At 42.2% G+C, this 18,359-nt stretch overlaps 1 protein-coding gene across 3 annotated transcripts in view; it reads right to left on the bottom strand.

The window, feature by feature from the left end:
* Positions 1-18,359, bottom strand: part of THSD7B (thrombospondin type 1 domain containing 7B) — a 298,829-nt gene that overhangs the window by 251,906 nt on the left and 28,564 nt on the right. Inside the window, exon 1 of one of the 3 annotated variants that reach the window (XM_058027755.1) lies at positions 7,335-7,398. The exons of the other annotated variants lie outside the window; for them this stretch is intronic. The gene's annotated coding sequence lies outside the window, so the exon portion shown is untranslated. Of the gene's footprint in view, positions 1-7,334; positions 7,399-18,359 lie in introns of those variants that run through there. 3 annotated transcript variants of the gene reach the window in all.

Raw genomic sequence — 18,359 nt, 5'->3', positions numbered from 1 at the left:
GGGATGTGCCCGAAACTCAGGCATTCCCAGGAACTTGGCAAGAGCTGCAGAACCTGGTGTAAAAATGTGGGTTTTCCTATTAGAACCCACTCATAATACCTGCATATTTATTCAAAAGTCAACTTGCTTTCAGCCCGGGATTAACTATGCACGGCAGCAACAAAAAGCTCCACATTGTCACAGAGGCTGTTAGAAAGGATGACACTCAGCTGGAGCTGAGTACAACCACAGATCTGGTCAGGAATTCTGTGGTTCTGTTGCCTTTCCCATTCCCATTTCTTTTCTCCTGTTGCTGGCTATTGTCCCTCCCTGTATTTTACCACATAGGAAAGTCTTATCTCTTTAGGGTGAAAAATATATTTGTCTTGAACACTATATAATACAATTCGCACAGGGAGCCTTGACACTGTAGCAGTATTGATACAAAAAATCACCATAATGATATGAACTGCTAAAAGACCTCGTTGTGACACTGTTTAAGCAAGGTCAATTGCCTGTGCAGGTTGCTCTTACCAGAGTTCACGTTACATCACTGGTGCCATCATCCTGACCTTCCCTGCTGTCATCCCCATCACAGTTCAATTAACAGAGGAGTCCTGCAGTGGCTTGATGAGCATCTGCTGCCTCTACCCGGCAGTAATTCAATAAGGGAACGCCATAGGAAGAGATAATGAGAAGTCAGACCAGTTGTTCTGTCTCCCTCCAGGAGAGCAGATGAGTTTGGTTTATGGGAAAGAGCGTGACCTATGAAAATTATCAGTTAATTTTATATTTCCGAGCTTCAACATGCAACTTAAAGTGTTGTCTGGTTTCCCTGGCGGTGCTGCCCACAAGGATGCAGAACCACTTTTCCTGGTGAGTCCCTGATTAACAACTCTCCCCACACCAAAGAGATTTATCTTTTTGAATTTTCTCTCTGCCAGTTCCACCAAAAAATGGTTCCATTCATGCATTCAGCAGTGGTTGGTCTGAACTAAAAAATTAAGCACCTGAGCAGAGAAAACAGGCCAAAACTACTACTGAGGCAATTCAGGCAGAGTGAAATTCACAGAAACATCAAACCTGGATGAAACACTTCCACAAAACCAAAATCTCCTACTGCAGATAGTGTCAGCCTGGGTCTTCTCTCCCTGCCCCACAGGACACACTGCTTACTGGTGCTCAAATTTTATTTCTCCCTCCATTTCCTTCTGCACCTTTCCAGCAGAGACTTCCCTTAACTTCCACCTATCCTCTGAGTCTCTCCTGTTGCTTTAGGAACATCTATTCCATCAACAAAAACTCAGAGCCACCTACAGCCCTTTCATCTCCTATTCCACCACTGGATGTCACAGGGACTGTGTCTGAGGGATATGGCTCTGCGTGGATTTATTTTTGCCCAGTGATTGTAGTGTCCTTATGAGTTTTGCAGCTTTATTTCAACAATCCTATTCCCTGAAATAGGACATTAATTTGATTTCAAACACAATTTTCTATTTTATGTCTCCTTAATATCATTAAGGCACAGATCTACTGAAGACGATAGGCATGAGAGGAGAAAAAGGGAAGATACATTTGAGTTCTGCATGGTGATGGGTGAACCACAGTGAATTTACACAGCTGCCCATTCCCACAGCTCCACATTCACAGCTTCATTTGAGCCACGTCCTTTCCCATCACACAATTACCTGCACTGCCCCAAAGACTGACCACTCTTCCCTGTGGGTACAGTCACCAGGGCAGTTCATTCCTCACCCCCAGGACAGGACAGGTTGGCACATCCCTGCTTCAGCCAAACCCTCTGCTCAAAGCAGGACCAGAGAGCTGTGAATCTCACAAGGCACTTGACACTGTCCCCAAATTCCTTGTTTTGTTTCTGTTCCCAGCAGAGCTCAGTCTGCCAAGCTCATGCAAACTGACATGAGATCTGAGGCTGTGGTTGCCCTCATCCAAGTCCCACAATCAGGACTTTCCCCCATCTCAGTACATTCTCTTTTCTCCATTCAGTTCTGCCACCTGTTTCATCGCCTGCTGCACATCTCCTCCTGAGCACCTTGTCCTTAATCCTCAAATCCTTTCTATCCTTTGCCCTTAATTCTCCCCCGTACTAAACGAGTTGATTTCTTCCAAATGGCAACAGATATAATTTTATTACATCTACCACCTTTTCTCAGCTTGTTTTCTTATCCCTTTTCTCGCCCTACAGCATTTTGTTCCTTCTCCTAACTAGCCCTTTATTCACTTGCATTTCTCTTCTATTTTCTAATTCCCTGGGAGTCATTTTCATCACTCTCACATATTCTTCTCTATTGTTTTTTGCCTTTTTTTTCCTCCCTTGGAGAAGTTTGGAGAGGAAACTCTAGACACAATACATTATATCCAAAAGAGGATACTATAACAATTTTACAGTTACAAATAATCAGCATTTAAGAAATCCTGGAATAAGGCTGCCTTGGAGGAATGTATTAAGATAGTCAGGTTTCATGATTGTATCTATTTTTACCATATTACTAAAGTCTATATTAAAATACAATTTAAATCTATCTTTGACTTCTCTTGCTTTTATCTATTCATCACACTTGCTTTCAACCCTCTCTTAAAGCCTTACTCATCCTTCTCTTTGAAACAGGCAGAAAGTACCTATAAATCCAATAACTGCAATTACAGAAAATGTTATTTACTTCACTCTTAGCAGCTATGTGCACCATTAAAAAAAAGGCTTTTTTATTTAAATGTATGGGGTTAAATAACTCAAAATTTGATAACCACAGTACGGACTAGATTCCATCTGGTTAAAGGAAGAATAGACATGGCCTATGCAATAAATGCTGCTAGAGAAATTAGTCATGTTCACTGGCTACTTTTGATTTAAAGCTGCATCTCAGCCTTAACAGCAAAGTAAAACAGATATATTTTATACATATACCATATATATAACATATATAACTATTTATAGACAGTCCTACAGGGCACACCTGTAAGCTGCAAGCAAGGCACATGAAACACTGCTTCAGGAGAAGGACGGAAAACAACTCCAGTGCCAAGATAGGCCTACAGGGGTATTTTAGGAACCCAGCAGTAGGAGGAACCTGCTGAAATTCCTCAGTTCCAATTATCCATACTTGATTAGCACGTTGTCCACTGAAATTTGGGATGGTTACAGCAGACAGATGTTCAAAAACATGTCTGTCACACTAGCCAAGGTAAACCCATCACGCTTTTGCAGGTTTCCCTGCTCATTTTTTACACTTTTCCCCTTTAGCTGCATTAATAAGTCAATTAATGCATAAAGCCTTCTGTAAAAGCACACCCAGATGGATGTTTACCAGACTCCAGCCTTCCTTTCTATGTGTTTCAGAATTTAAATAAAATTTGAGCCAACCTTCTGGAAAAATCAGTGCTGGCAGAAGCTCTCTTTGTGTGTTCACACTAAGAGAAATTAACAGCTTCTGCAGTGAAAAAGCTGTACTTACACCTGAATAAAATAGTCTTGCTAACTGAAAGTATTTAGAACTTCTTTTACAAATGCTCTCAGTATTAAAAGCTGCATCTACTCCCAAAGGCTTGAATTCCACATTATTTGAACTATTTTACATTCTTGCAGCATTTTCTTCCTTCAGAAAGATGGGAGTCTGAACTAAATACAGGACTTGATAGCAGCAGTAATCCAATATATCTGATTACATAAACAAATCTAAAATTAAATTAGAATTTAAATGGCAGAAATAAATATATTGCAAGCCTTGAGCATTTCTTTAAAAATTGGCCTACCAGGCAATATTTGGCAGAGTTGGTACAAGAGCTGGGTCATAATTCTGTGGATACTTTTTTCTTTATGTGGTAAAACTAGCAGGGAACTGGGTTACAACTGGAGTTAAACTCCACTTACTATGTAATTTTTACTCAGTACCTGAGTCCTTTTTTAAAGGACTGCAATTGCTTTGAGTTATACAAAAAGATTGATCTGTAGAAAGTGGAAAATGTCTCCTGTCCTACTTTCAAGAGTGGGATTTTGTCATGCCAGCAAATGTTTCATAGGATCATTTCAACTCTAAGAGAAAGGGAAAAAAAATAATAATTTTTGTCCTGTGGGAAGAATTTCCTCTGAATTGCAGGAAAACACATATTTGCAAATATAAATACACTTAAAATCATGGGCTCTGCTTTTCCTCTATTTGTTACTTTTCCTGCTAAACAAATTCAGCAGTGATTTGGATTTGGTGCTAATGAATGCCGAAAGCAACTTGGCTTCCTCTTGCCAAGGACCTCCATAAACTGCAGCTCAGCAAAACAAGACAATCTTCTTATCCTGTGTAAGAGCTCAATTAAATCATCATTTTAACATAATCCTATTCAGTGGCTCTCACATTTTCTGTCCTGATCCTAGCGATGTTAATGGCTTGAAAAAACCAGGAAAGTAAATATACAGAGATAGAAGGGAAGGACAGAAGAGAGGAAAATACAGCTTCTGTTTCACTGAAGATCAGTTGATGGCAGAAAAAAACAAAATAACACCAACCAGAACCAAGGAACCCCAAACTCAGAAGACTGGAACCAGCCTGCACAGAATATAAAATCCAACACTTTTCCTGGACCCCAACCCCATCTTTCAAACACAACACAATTGTGAGCTGAGAAAAACTGCTCCAAACAAAAACTTCCAAGCAGTTTTCCAAAGTTTTACTGCTTCAATCTGCAATACTTACTTAGAGGTCAACACCTTGCTAAGGAAATCAATTATTATTACAACAAACATTCAGAAAACCACACAAGAGGGCTCCAGAACACCCCTGGAATGCACACAGCTCTTTATGCAGAAGCGACTAATCTCCCAGAGTACTATGTAAATTGGTTAAGCTTAAGAGTTGCATTTAAAATTATCCTCAATATCCATTACAAAAGAGAGGTACCTACCCACTGATAAATTAGCAATTGTAATAAGGGACTGTAAGGCTAAGGGTAAATTGATTGTTGTTCCTAATTTTCCCTTTATTTTAATCCAAAACTCTCCAAACTGCAAGAAATAAAAGTACAGGAGAGAGGGTGAGCAAAAAGCTTTTGACTGCATATAAAACATCTAAAAATAGTGCTTCAGTATATTTCCATGTGCTGGAAACAGCAGTGAATATCATCTATATAAATCTATTCCGAGCAGAGGTTTTCAGCAGCATCCAAGACTCGAGAATCAATTGTAAATTTGTATTTTAGATTAATCAATAAGAAAAAGCACAAGACAGGCTTTAAACAATATGCAGCATTTAGTAGGCAGATAGAGCTATGCACCACCTCATACAAAATAGATAGAGACATTATTACAAGCCATATATTTTTTAATCTTAAGGAATTTATTTGGGAGGAGCTTAAAAAAAACTGCTTTTAGGGAACCACTTGAGGAGGTTTGTCAGTGATGTAAGCCTCAGACAGGGATGAGGGTGCAGGATGCACATGGGGGATCTGGCTGGTGCCAGTGGCTCCGTGGGCAGGGCTGGAACCCACACACACACACACACACACACAAAAGGGAGGGATTCCCACAGATCCCTGTGATGTGCCAACACCTCCAGCAGCTGAAGAGCTGCACTGGAATATCAATGTGTGCCCTGCCTTCAGATGAACGAGCTGTCAGCACCAGGGAGAAGAAAAGGCAGGTTCATAACGACACAGAACGTAGGGAAGCTGCAGATCCCTTTGCAAAGCCCACCCTGGGAGAAGGTCACCTCAGCAAAGCCATGAGGACTCCCCAGGCTCACTGAAGCAGCTGTCACTCTCAACACTCAATAGTCCCCAAATCCCACAGGAAAAAGTGGCAGATGTCACATCTCCCCAGAGTGAAATGATGATAGCATATACCCAGGAACTGATGGCCAGCTCAGAGGTGCTTCTCTTCTTTGCTGGCAAGATTGATGTCTGGTGTATCTACAGGGGAGCAGCACTTAATCCATGAGGGAACACTACAGAGACACTGATAGCCTATCCCACACCAACAAGAAAAAAAGGACTTTTTCTCCTCTATTTCTGGATTAGGCCAATTGCTATTTGAATGATGACCCTGAGAAATGATTCCAGCTCTAACAAGACTTGTGCCAGCATCAGAATCAGACTGAGCAAAGCCATCTCATTCTGAGGCCAGTTTGTCAGATTGTTGCAGTGGTACAGAGAGGCACCAAGACCCCCAGAGCGTTGCTCCAGGCAAGGGAAGCTCTCTGCATCAGGACCCTGACCCTCTGTAAGGAGCATCACTTGAAATGAAACCTCTCAAGGCCTCTCAGGGATGGAAGTGCCTGTGAATAGTCACGTACCAGCTCCAGTGAATCTCCTAAACATTTACCTGCATGGTTTTCTTATCTCTTGGCAGCCTAACACAATCTTGCTGTGCCCTGCACACTCCACCAGCAAACACCAAACCTTTACACAATCCACGATCTGAGACAGAACAAATGTTTCCCTTTTTGTGGAATTTCAGTGCACACTTATGCACCCAAACTGAGATACAGACACTGGAACACAGGGAAAACACTGCTCACTTCCTCCCTTCACACATTTGCTGTATTAAATATCATTGTTTATTAATGCAAAACAACTTGCAGAGAGAAATAAGTCTGAAGTTGACTTTCCCTTTTGTCTCACACAGCATTTCTCATCAGAGAAAAGACAGAGTTGCTCTCAGAGCTAAAAATAAACGTAATATTCCAAGAAAACAGGTTAATTAGGAATGAAGTTGCAACAGTATAACTCTTTCTGCTTTTGTACATATACACTGCTCTAAGTACCCTCATGCAAGTCTATATCTTACCAGCTCCTCAAACAAACCCACCAGAATCTGCTCAACATCCATGCCTGTTTCCATTCTAACAAAGTTTATGTAAATTCAAAACCCCTTCAAAGGTTGTTTGCTACTGTTTAATTAACTTCTGAACAAAAAGAGAGCTTGTTTTCCCCCAAAATTTGTGATTTTATTTCCTGTAATAAACACTGACACAGTTTAAGGAGATCACTGTGCACATCCAGTCTCACTTCCTGCATTAACCAGACCAAAGACCCATCCTGAAAATAAACGTATCCATGCCAAAACTTCTACTGAAGCTATCATGTGTACTTTAAACATGGATCTCACTTTGCTTTGAAAGTGTTAAGAGTAAGGAAATAAGAAATTGTGTATTTATGTTAATTCTTCTTGCAGTTAAGCATCGTTTATAGCTATAAATTTGAATTTTAAAGTACCAAATTAACAAACAAACAGGTTTGTAAGCAGCGAACCCTGTTTCTTCTGTAAATTTCCATTCCAATACAGCAGTATGAATTCTGACTGATGGGAAAAAATGACTGGGGGTAAAAAAAAGAAAAATCATTCTAACCTTTTTAGGACTACCCTCAAATGTGACCAGTGATTTCAGGTGCTCCTTACAAGACACAGCAAATGGGCTGGGATTGCAGAAAGCAGGTGATGAGAAGCTCCAGAAGCCAGACTCTTTTACAGGCATCTTAGAGAAATGAAAAAGAAATGTATCCAAAATTATTCACATTACATACACTACTGCAAGCTCTCTCCTGATTGCCTTAGGGGGGTTAGAACAGCAGCCTGTGAAAAATAAGCGTCCATCAGGCTCCTTGTGATTTCCAGACACGCTCAAAAAAAAGGTTATGCTGATATATAATCCTGACATGCCAAGTGTTATTTGGGGATTTAAAAAGACATTGTAACCATCCTAATAAAAGCCATTATATATTGCTATAGGATATGAAAAATAATAGGATAGATTAAAAATGTTTTTTAAATGCCCAGCTTGTGCAAACACCTAAGCTTTTGTAAAGAAGTGACTCGCTTCTGAAAGGAGCCAGTTCAAAAAGTCTGCACTAGAGGAGAGGTGGAAGAGGAAGGAGAAAAAAACCTACAAAAATTATGTCTAGACAGATATGGTGCATGCACTTCTTAATTAGTGTAATATATATGAATTTTTCATGACAAAAAATCAACTTCTTTTAAGAAAGAAAATCACTATGAATTAAAAGCTCTCCCTAAATCTTTCTTTAAAAGACTACAAGGAGCACTAGATAAATCCTGTATCAAAGGAATTTATGCCATTTGATATGAAGTATTACAATACTGGACCTGAGTCTGCCATCACTGAACTCAAATGAAAATTTTTAGCGACCTAATCCACTTAAAACAAATTCCTTGGTTAAAACTTGTCTCACTTTATTTCCAGAAGGAAAACTGCCTTTCTGGATAAAGCCCTGGAGCATGTAATGTATGCAGATGTGCAGTCATATACATAAAATACACTCATTAATGTACTTACTGAATGTGTTTATTAATAACCCATTTCCCACAGCCTCTCAGAAACATCACAGCAAGAAAACACACATGTATTGCAGCAAAGTACAAAGATGGAAGGAAAAAATGCATCAGAAATCAAGTTTAGCATGACTTTTGTTTAGCATGACTCCTCAGTGTTCCAGTGCCTCAAACATAAAAGTGGCCTCTTCAATCTCAAACTGGGTTTCTGATGTAAAACAAAGTATTAAGAAAATTATCAAAATGAAATCTGAACAGTAGCTACCCATCCTCCTTGCTAAAAGTTATGGTCTCATTTTAGAAGCAATTAACTCAAGTACAATCCCATCAGAGAGAAAAATGTAAATCTTTATTTCCTTTATGGCTTTACCTCATTAAGGAGGTGTCTCATGGATGCACTGAAGCCTGGATTTGTATGGGGGCTCCCTAGATGCTTCCCTCCAGTTTCAACACAACCTCAGGTGGTTCATCAGCTCAAACTCCTCCTCACACCCCCACTCTCCACCCAGGTGGCAGCAATGGATGGGATGCCCACCACACATGGGATGCTCAGCACACGTGGGATGCTGCAGCCTTCCCACCCAGGGGAGCAGTGAGTTTGTGCCTGCTCCAGGCAGACACCAGCCCCCTCTCCGCAATTACAGAAATTAAATTCCCTTGGACACACCTACCACCATGAAATCTGGTTCAGACCATGCAGCAGAACACAGGCACGCACAGTCCAGGCTAAAAATAAAATTTAATAGTACATTACGCAGAAGCTCATAATCAATTAGCATATATAATTTGGCAACACATTCTATATTATTTGATACAAAATTGATTGTCTGCAACTGGCACGGTACAAGACCTACAATTAAAATTAATCACTCCTACTACAACAGGAAAAATATTTCCTCCATATTCCCCCTACAGTGCACCACTACTTTGTTTCTTTTCCTTAAGGATTCAATCTGTAAATTCTACTATTATATCAGAATCTCCTTTATCTCAAAAGAAGTTTTGTCTCTTTCATGGTGGCAACATAAAATCTGCAGACATCACCTTTAATGCATCCTAAGAGATGCTCAGAAATCCAACAGAAAATTAAAAGCACCTGAACACATCTTAATGTTTTAGAAGAGCACAGTGTGGGGAGAGGGAGGATTTTTTTTTTTTTTTAATACAAACTTGATGTTTTACATTAAAATGCCCAGTACAAAACTGCAAGACAGGACTATGGCAATGAGCAGCCAGGCCAGGGTCCAGAGCCCCACAGAGCCATAGGGGCACAGATGGTTTGCAGTAACATCCACTCCTGGATCTGCTGGTGCAGGTGAAGCTCAACAGAGAAAACCCAAACCTGGGACTGCTGGGGTGCTGAGGGAGGCAGCAGCAGCCCTGTCCCTGCACACCTGCTTTATGGGGTGGATGGAGGAGCTCCCCAGGCTGCCCTGGAGCCTCCTTGCTGCAGGGACCCTGCTGCCACCCCAGGGCAGGAGCTCCATGAGTGAGCCAAACCCAGGCTTTGTCTCTGGCAGCCCCAGCTGGGGCTCCTGGGGTTCCTGAGCACAACCTGCTCTGCAGCAGCTCTCCCACACCAAACTGCTTCCCCTTGCTCCTCACAGCAGTTAAGCAGCACACAGAAAATTGAATCATAAGGGCAGACAAACAATACATCACACATTGCCAGGAAATCCTCCTGTCTTTGGAAAGAAACTTACTGCTGAAGCCTTAATTTGAGGGAATTGAAAGCCTCATGACAATTTATGTTGGATTCAGGTTCCTGCCCAGTTAAATGCCAGTAGTGACAGTCCTAGATGAGTTCCCATCTTATGACCAACCACCAGCCACATGCTTACAGGCACACTGTATTTATCTGCTTTCCCTCACTGCAGATTATGTTCCTCAGGGGATGCAAAATCTCACAACCCAACTACACCAGCTGAGAACTATGCTCAATCTTCCGAGCACCTCCAGTAGCTGATGGGCACCTTCACTCCTCCCAAAGTTTATCACCTTAATGTGATAAACTGATCAGATATATAGGATTCAATACAAGTTGAAGAAACAGCAGTTCCTTCAACTTGTGGGTGACATGCATAAGAAAAATTAGCATCTCTCTGAAGTCATTCTTGATATGGCCAGCTAAACCACTGGCCATCTTCCCATCAACCAGTTCAAACAATTGCTGGAATACCAATGGCTCACATCAGCTGGAGCAGGCATCCTTCAGTCTCATCCATTCTCCCAAGTTGATGGAAAAGTTCTTCCAACTTTTGAGAGTCCATAACCCTGGTGTGAGATGCCATTCTCTGTGAAGGAGAGTCCCTCTGCTCCCTGAGCAATGAGCCATCCCTTGCAGCAGGATCTGCCCATCACCACTCCATCAGCAGCACCAGGCAGGGAACAAAATGTCAGGCTGACACTAGTCAAGGTTTCGTGCTTAATGGTCACACTTGAAACGTGTCACAAAGGAAAAATACCAAAGTGTACCTGAAATTTTAGTCCTCCTTTAGCTGCAGATTCCTTTCACAGCATCTTTGAGCTACCAGCAGCGAAGATGAATTCAGCAGCACTTCTGCCCTGCAGAGTTCCATTACCAAACCCATCCCTTCCCAGCACTGTCCTGCCATGCACCACGTCTGAGCTGGAGACAAGGACTGGGGTATTGCTGGGGCTGGGCACCTGATGCTTCTTTCCTGAGGATGGAGATGCTCAGAACAGTTCTGGCTTTTATCTCCACTGCCTCTCTCCAATCAAAGCAAGGCTCCTCATCCTCACTGACCCTGCTGCCCAGACAGCTGGGACAATAAGGAATATCTCCCATCCCCTGTTCTCAGAGATGCATTACACAAATGCAAGTGTTATACAAGAACAGCCTCTTCTCATGCACTCTCACAAATGTGGGTATCTTTCCCTTCTAGCCTTCTTCATTTCCATTTTACTTTTAATTTGCATACTTCTTGCAGTCTGGTTTTAGCTCATTTACCTCACTACAAATGATTTATAAAGTTTAACAGTAATCATGTATCATTGTCGACATACATATGTTTGACTAGACTCACAGCACAGAGCTTGTTTTAGCTACTCAAAAATTATTTGCTATATAACAACACAGATGATTCACTTGATATCAGTGTTTCTGACAATGTATGTCTGTGCTGAGAGCAAGGAACCATAAGACAAATTTGAGGAAAGATCTGGCCACTTTCAGTGATAATTCACTGCTTCTCCTTCTTGCAGAAGCACTGATGTATTTTGTGTCCAATCTCTGATGCCTTTTAGGGGTTCTGTCTGAGAAAGCCCTGATGGGCAGAACCTGTCCTCAAGAATTATCACCAAGTCTTCCTTTCTGTAACTAAGCAATACAGACCATCTAAATAGGCACACCCAAACTATGACACAAGTTTGCCAACAACAATCAGCTAGTCCTTCAGGAGACTCAGGCTGCTCCTTGGATAAAATTCCACTCCTGAAAATCAGCCTCACTGGAGAACATATTTATTTATTTGTCTGAGTTGTGTTAAATCCTGAAGCCTTAACATTTCTCATTGCAAATTATCAGAGCTCTGGAGAACCCATCAAACATCAAGAGCTATCACCTGTGCTCCTGCAATTCACATGTGTTATCACCTATCACACCACAGCATGGAGCAGCCATCTCCTGTGACCTTGAAGTTGCCTCTTCCTCCTGAGAGACACAGAGCATCACTTTAATGAAGTGGTGGCAACTTCTGGAACCCCAAATCATATTGATTTTTTCATGTCTGTCTTCATACATCTGTAATCCCCAATGACTCCACCATCAGTATCAGACAGCACAAGCATTCATCTTTCAGTTTGCTGTCGAGGGAAGCGCCAGCAGCTGACAGCCCCTGCTCCATGGGCATCTAACTGCAGTGTAACACTGCTAAATGGGATCTCATTCTGAACCTGTCTCACTTGGCATTTTTATATTTCAACACCTTTTTCATTACTTTATTGGCTTAAAAATAATGGTGACTACCAACGACATGTCCAAACTCACGCTTCTCTGCAAGGTTCAGCTCTAAAACAACATTGTACTGCTGGATGTTCCTGTGTTGGCTCCACCTGGGGATCAGAAGCATTTTTGTCCCTACAATGCCCTGGTTAGCTGCACTATAACCCAGGCTGTCTGGGGGAAACGAGAGCAATACTACAGAGTGCACAAAACTTTCCCAGCCTTTTCACTTGCTTAAAGCTACCAGCACCTGCAGTATCACTACTAGAGCCCTTGGCAGTACTGGACCTGTTCTTCTCACATCTGCAAAGCCTCTGCAGCCACGGAGCTTCTGAGGCAGCACAAAATGTTTAAGGCTCTTCCTCCTGTTGTTCTGGGCCCTTTAATGACAATCCTGGCACATACTATACATAGACAGGTAACAAGAACATGATACCTCTGTGCTCTCCTACTTTTGGCTGTCGATTTTAAAGTAAAGGTCTACCAGCCACCATTCCTCTCCCTGTCATGGCTCACATTTACTTTCTCCAAACATCCCTCTCTAAATAAAAACAAAAACAAAACAAAAAAAAAAGAAAAATAAACACACAACCAACAACAACAAAAAACCACAACCAAACCTGTATTTAATACAGACTGAAGAACCAGCTGCTTGCACAGCCATGGACTGTTTGCATACCAGAGCTCGGGAAGCACTTTTCAAGGAGAATTCATCTGTAGTAACTAACTCACTTAGAGCTCTAAAGCAGTTTCTTCCTTCACAGGAATGTAGGGAAGTGTTTGTTACATGGAGTCTGAAATCCAGCCTGATGGGCTTACTGCCAGTTTTTGTACAACACGTGCATAACACACCACTGGTGGCCATGGAGCAGTTTTAGGCGTCAATCATGCCTGATTTATGAGATAAGATCTGGCTCCAGCACCCGGTTCCTCAGCCCAAGCACACACAGCACTCTGCTCCAGGATGGAGAGCAGGAGGGCCAGGAGGAAGGACAAACCTTTCTCATCTCTTACTCAGCCCACAGCCCAAGACCTTCTCTTCAGCAAAATCAATTCCTTTTCACACAGGTTTGACAGCAGCAGCCTGAAGGCAAGGAATCCACAATCCACCACGCTCAGATCCGTGTTTCAGTGCCCAGCCAACACAGACCCACCCATCACCTGGACTTCCCACAGCTGCCACTAGTGCTGGGAGTCTGCTCCACAATTTCAAGGAGCTCACGTAAAAATTGATCCAGCAGAAGCACAGATATCTGTGTTTGTGCTGTCTATAAAAGATAAGCTGAATGATTTCTGATGACCATCTGTTAGGAATGGCTATTTAACATTCCCATTTTGACTGTAATTTCCATCCATTATTTACCAGACCCTGAGCTGTATTTGCCACTGGTTAGAAACATTATTTAAATTATAAAACCATGTCAACAACCACTACATTGCAATGTGGCATTTTGTAACATGTAGATTTGATAGAAGACAAATTCAAGTTTAAGAACTGTTTTGTACTGAGGTACAGCATTAAGCATCTCACTCAGGGAGTAGAGACTCACAAGTAGGAGGCTGAACAACCATTTTGAAAGGGATAAGAAACTGACCAGCATCCAACCAGCACAGGGCAAAATCAAATTCCAAAAAAGGCACATCCTTCCCTTTTCTTTTTCTCATTTGTTGGCTCTCATCTAATATTCCTCAAAATCCCATTCATAAAAGTTTAAATTCTGCCTCATTGCTGTTTTGTCTCAGTAAATGTATTAGAGCTTGCTTGGTATCTTCTACTCTCTTTCTACCTAATTTCTTTGTAAAAATATTAGCAAATGTTCCAGGGAGAAGAATAACTGTCAGAACTGGAGTGTAATCTGGCATATTCCCACCTATTAGGATTAAACTATGTTTGACCCCCATGCAGTGGTTAAGATTAATGAGTCAATTATTTCTAGCCAAGGTACAAGGCCCCCAGTTGTTTCACTATTTCAGTATTAATCATCACACTCCTTCTGCAGTGTTTGATACCCATAGAATAATTGTGAGCCATTTTTCAGTAAGACTTCATGAGTATTAGGCTTACTCCAAAAAAAAAAATACAAAAAATCCCCGAGATGAAAAGGAAATGGGATAAGTTAGAGCCATTGGCCTTAAAGCTTTTCATTTGACAAAGTTATGTTCCCACAAGACATTGTGCAGTACAGCAGCATCAATTGCTGCTGTTCCCCCAGGGATCTGGGCTTACAGCTCCAAACACCAGCACACTGAGGCACAGACAGTCCCCACAGGGAAGGGAAACCCACACACACACAGAGACTTCTACACAAGGAGCTCTTCCAAGGTTTGCAGGTCTCTATTCCAGCAGACTTCCCCCAGCACAGCTCAGTAATTGTTACTATTGAATACAGACATGGCTATTTTGGTGCAGGTGCAGCTCACAGAAGTGCACAGTGAGGGACCAGGTGATGCTCTGCTCCATCACTCGAGCAAAGCCTAACAACTGGCTCAGGAGCTGTGTATGTGCCGTGACACCCACCCCAGGGGATGCAGAACTCCTGCCAGAGCCTGGCTGCAGCAATTCAGCCCTTTGCTTAAGGTCAAACCACAGGTTTTTTAAGCATTTCAAAGCAGGGACAGTGGCAAGTTGCTCTGAGTAAAATATGTCCAGGAAACTTCATGTGAAATCTCTACCTATGTAATAGATAAAAATCAATCTTCCCCAGGAGTTAAGGGACAGGACTTCTGGTCTACAAAGACACTGAAATAATGTGGAGATACATACCTTTAGAATCTCCACACCCTAGTGCAATCTCCACCCCAGAGTGCAATCTCACTTTAAGAGCTGGTCCAAATTTATATTGAAAAAAATCTTTAAAGTTTTCAATATATAAGCTTATGTAAGATGGACTTTAAATCAGCAGCTTTAATAATATGCACTTCAGTTCACCAGAGTAATCAGCAGACAGTTTTAACAAAGTTCATTATAAACTCTTTTAAACGTGAACTAAACTTGAACTTCCACATCTTATAGGCAATGATTCGCTTCAGTTATTCTCTTAATCCAAATAAAGAAAATGGATCTGCCATGAAGCCCTCCAAACCAGGTAATCAGAGCAAATGCTTTAAACTGAGGCAGAGCTGCAGAAGTTAGACTTTAGGCTTTGGTCTGATTTGAGGAAGTTAATTTTGCTGCTTTGCTCAATTTTAGCTGAAAATGTAAAACACAGAAGCATGGCTTGCTCTGGTTCTGGTCCCCAGCCCTGGAGCTGGTTGTGTGGGGTTCACTGATGGACAGGAGCAGGACTGGCACACCTTGGGAGCCTCCAGAAGAACGGGTTGTTCCACCTCCCCAGCCACGCCTGCTCTCACCTTCTGCTCAGCTCACCAACAGCAGCACTGCTGGAGCTGCTGCACACCCACACAGACTCACAGCAGAGGGAAAGCTCCCAGCATGAGTCAGGCACACTGGTACAGCATCCCCTCTGCTGCACAGGGGCTCCCCAGGCCCTCTTTTATTTTTATGGCAAGGGAAAGCAGCTCAGTGCCCTAGGAACCTCTGCCACGTTCACTGGAGCACAGGGGTGATAAAAATGTCAGAGCTGTTCTTGGGGAAAAGATTCAGAGAAGCCACACACAGCTAAGGACTTCTGGGCTGTGCTGTGGGGCAGAGGGAATACAGCTCAAATCCAACAAACCACACCACCACTCACAGCCCCCTGCCCTGATTTGGGGAGGAGAGGCCTCAGTGCCCATAAATCAGCAATCAGAGCAAATGTCACCTGTCCCAGCTACAGAACTGCTGCGTTCTGGAAAGGTTTTGCTGTCATCTCCAACAACAGCAGGATCAATCTATCAGATGTAAACCTCCTGGAAGAGTGGTAACCACAAGGTGACACTCCCTAAATGAACCTGCACAAAGCACTTTGCAGTAATCATACTCTGAAAGTAAATAAAAATACTTTTTAAAGTTATCAACTTCTGCCTTTTATATGAGCAGTCTTCAGAAACACTCTGATCATTAAAAGCCAATCAGACAGCTATTACTAGAAGAAAATATGTGGAATTTAGTTATCAAATTTCCTTAGGGGAAAGAGTTAGAGATTTTAATACAAATTTATCTCTCACTTTTAGCATTGAATTCAAGATTCAATCAAAATAAAATACAAGCTCCCTATTACTTCCATAGAGCCTTTAGTTAAAAAAAAAAAAAACCCAATATTTAAAATTTAACAGAATATAAAACTAACCAAGCTGGAAACACACATATCTTATCAGTAATAACACATTTGTGAGGTCTCTATGCCCCCCAATAAGTATGTGGCAAACTAATGAGACTCTGCTGAGGGTTCAGCAGAGCCCCTGTGTGTGAGACCTGGCTGATGGCACAGGGCACCTCAGCCCTGACTGCAGAAACACCCAACGGGAACACTGAAGGGAAGATGGATAAAAATTTCCCACAGCCACCTTTATCTAACAGGAACAAGGTAGAAGATACTACATTAGAGTTAATAAAGTATAAATTCTGCAGAATTTATAGTTAATCAGTCAGCAAGTGATTGCATTTGGTGCAACTGGGAAACCAAAGCCTGTCTGTAAAACATTTTGTCAACAACAAGAAAGTCTTTAGGAAAATTTCTCAAATCTTATCCCCTTGTTTAGACTAAAAAAAAAAAATGCATTTATATGTTCTTTTGTATCAATGGCAGAGGAGGAAGGGGAAACAACCAGCACAAGATGAAAGACGGCGAGCAGAGGTGGGGTGCATGGATTGTGCAGGGACAGCAGCACAGCCTCACAGTTCTGAGCTCTTAATAGTCACCCCAAGATCAACCAACAACAGCAATTAAAATTCCTGTATCAATGAAAACTTAGATTTATTTGCATCTATTCGTACCTGTTATCTGCAAAATCTACTGCAAGTGTTTAACTTACTGCCCTGTTTATAACATGGCTTAATTAGGCCCCAAGGGTGACTTTTAATCTAATTTACACCAAATAGATCCTAAATCATGAGCACTCACTCAGATATACTCCAGAGTAAACAAGGTAAGAAGTTACACAAAATGCCTAACACAAACGTTTTTGTTTCCTGGGTTTGTAATAGCCAAAATTTTCCGTAAATTCCTCTCGAGCAAAGTTTTAAATCGTTTTTTCTCTACAGACTCAGTTCACCACTTTGCAGTGCAGTCTGCAACCTGCTGGTTTAACCTACAAAAACTGCAGGCACAGGGCACTGCTGCTCTACAATCACAGAACTACTGACAAGAGGGGAAAATTAATCCACGCAGAGTGCCACAGTGCTGCTGACAGACTGCTAATGGTTTGGCTGGCTCAGGTTAAAGTCTGTGTGGCTGTTTCTGTGCCTGAGCACAGGTGAAGCACAGTTATCCCCCAGGTCACCTCTGACACAGCCACTGCCCAGGGCACAGGGCAGGGCTTCCTCCTGGTCAGGGCTCATTACAGAAATCACTCCTTGCCTGATCTGAGCTCACTTTAGGAATGATTCCCAGCTGCAAGTGGGATCACAGCCCTGCCTTCTTTCTGTTTGCATTTTGCTTGGGGCAGATAAACACTGCTGCAGGGGACACACAGGGACCCAAAGCCTCCCTCCATCCTGCTCTGCTTCCCCACCAAAGCCACAGCCTGCTCCAGTCCTGCTGCCCACTGCCTGGAAAGGCAGGAGAAGGTGTCTGACATGCTCCCTCCCTGTGCCCCAGAGAAATGCATTATCTGCCAATAAACCTGGTTATCCATTGAACAGACAAGCCAGAGTCCTGCGAGCCTCCTCAAAATCAGGTTGGGAATGTCCTGGCAATTGCATTACACAGCGCTGCCCAATTCATCTTTTTATTCAAAACCACTCTTTACAGAAGACAAATGAAAAGCTGAAACAACAGAATCCCTCACTGCTCCCAGCATTCTTCATTGCTAGCAAAACTGTTCCGGTAACAGTGGAAGACAAATGAGATTATTTCAAGGCTGCAGGCATAAATTATGAATATAAATGCTATGGAATAAGTTCCTTCCCGCTGCCCCTTCTCACATGCGGTCAGGGAAGCAAAATGTGTGCAGGGAGATGAACAGGATAAAGCCAAATAGCATTTTAAGTCTTGCCCTCAGCAACTAACACTTGATGCA

The sequence above is a fragment of the Melospiza georgiana genome, chromosome 7 (assembly GCF_028018845.1).
Source record: "Melospiza georgiana isolate bMelGeo1 chromosome 7, bMelGeo1.pri, whole genome shotgun sequence".
Classification (NCBI taxonomy): Eukaryota; Metazoa; Chordata; class Aves; order Passeriformes; family Passerellidae; genus Melospiza; species Melospiza georgiana.
The sequence above is the reverse complement of the archived record's forward strand: the minus strand, read 5'-3'. Positions and strand labels throughout refer to the sequence as shown.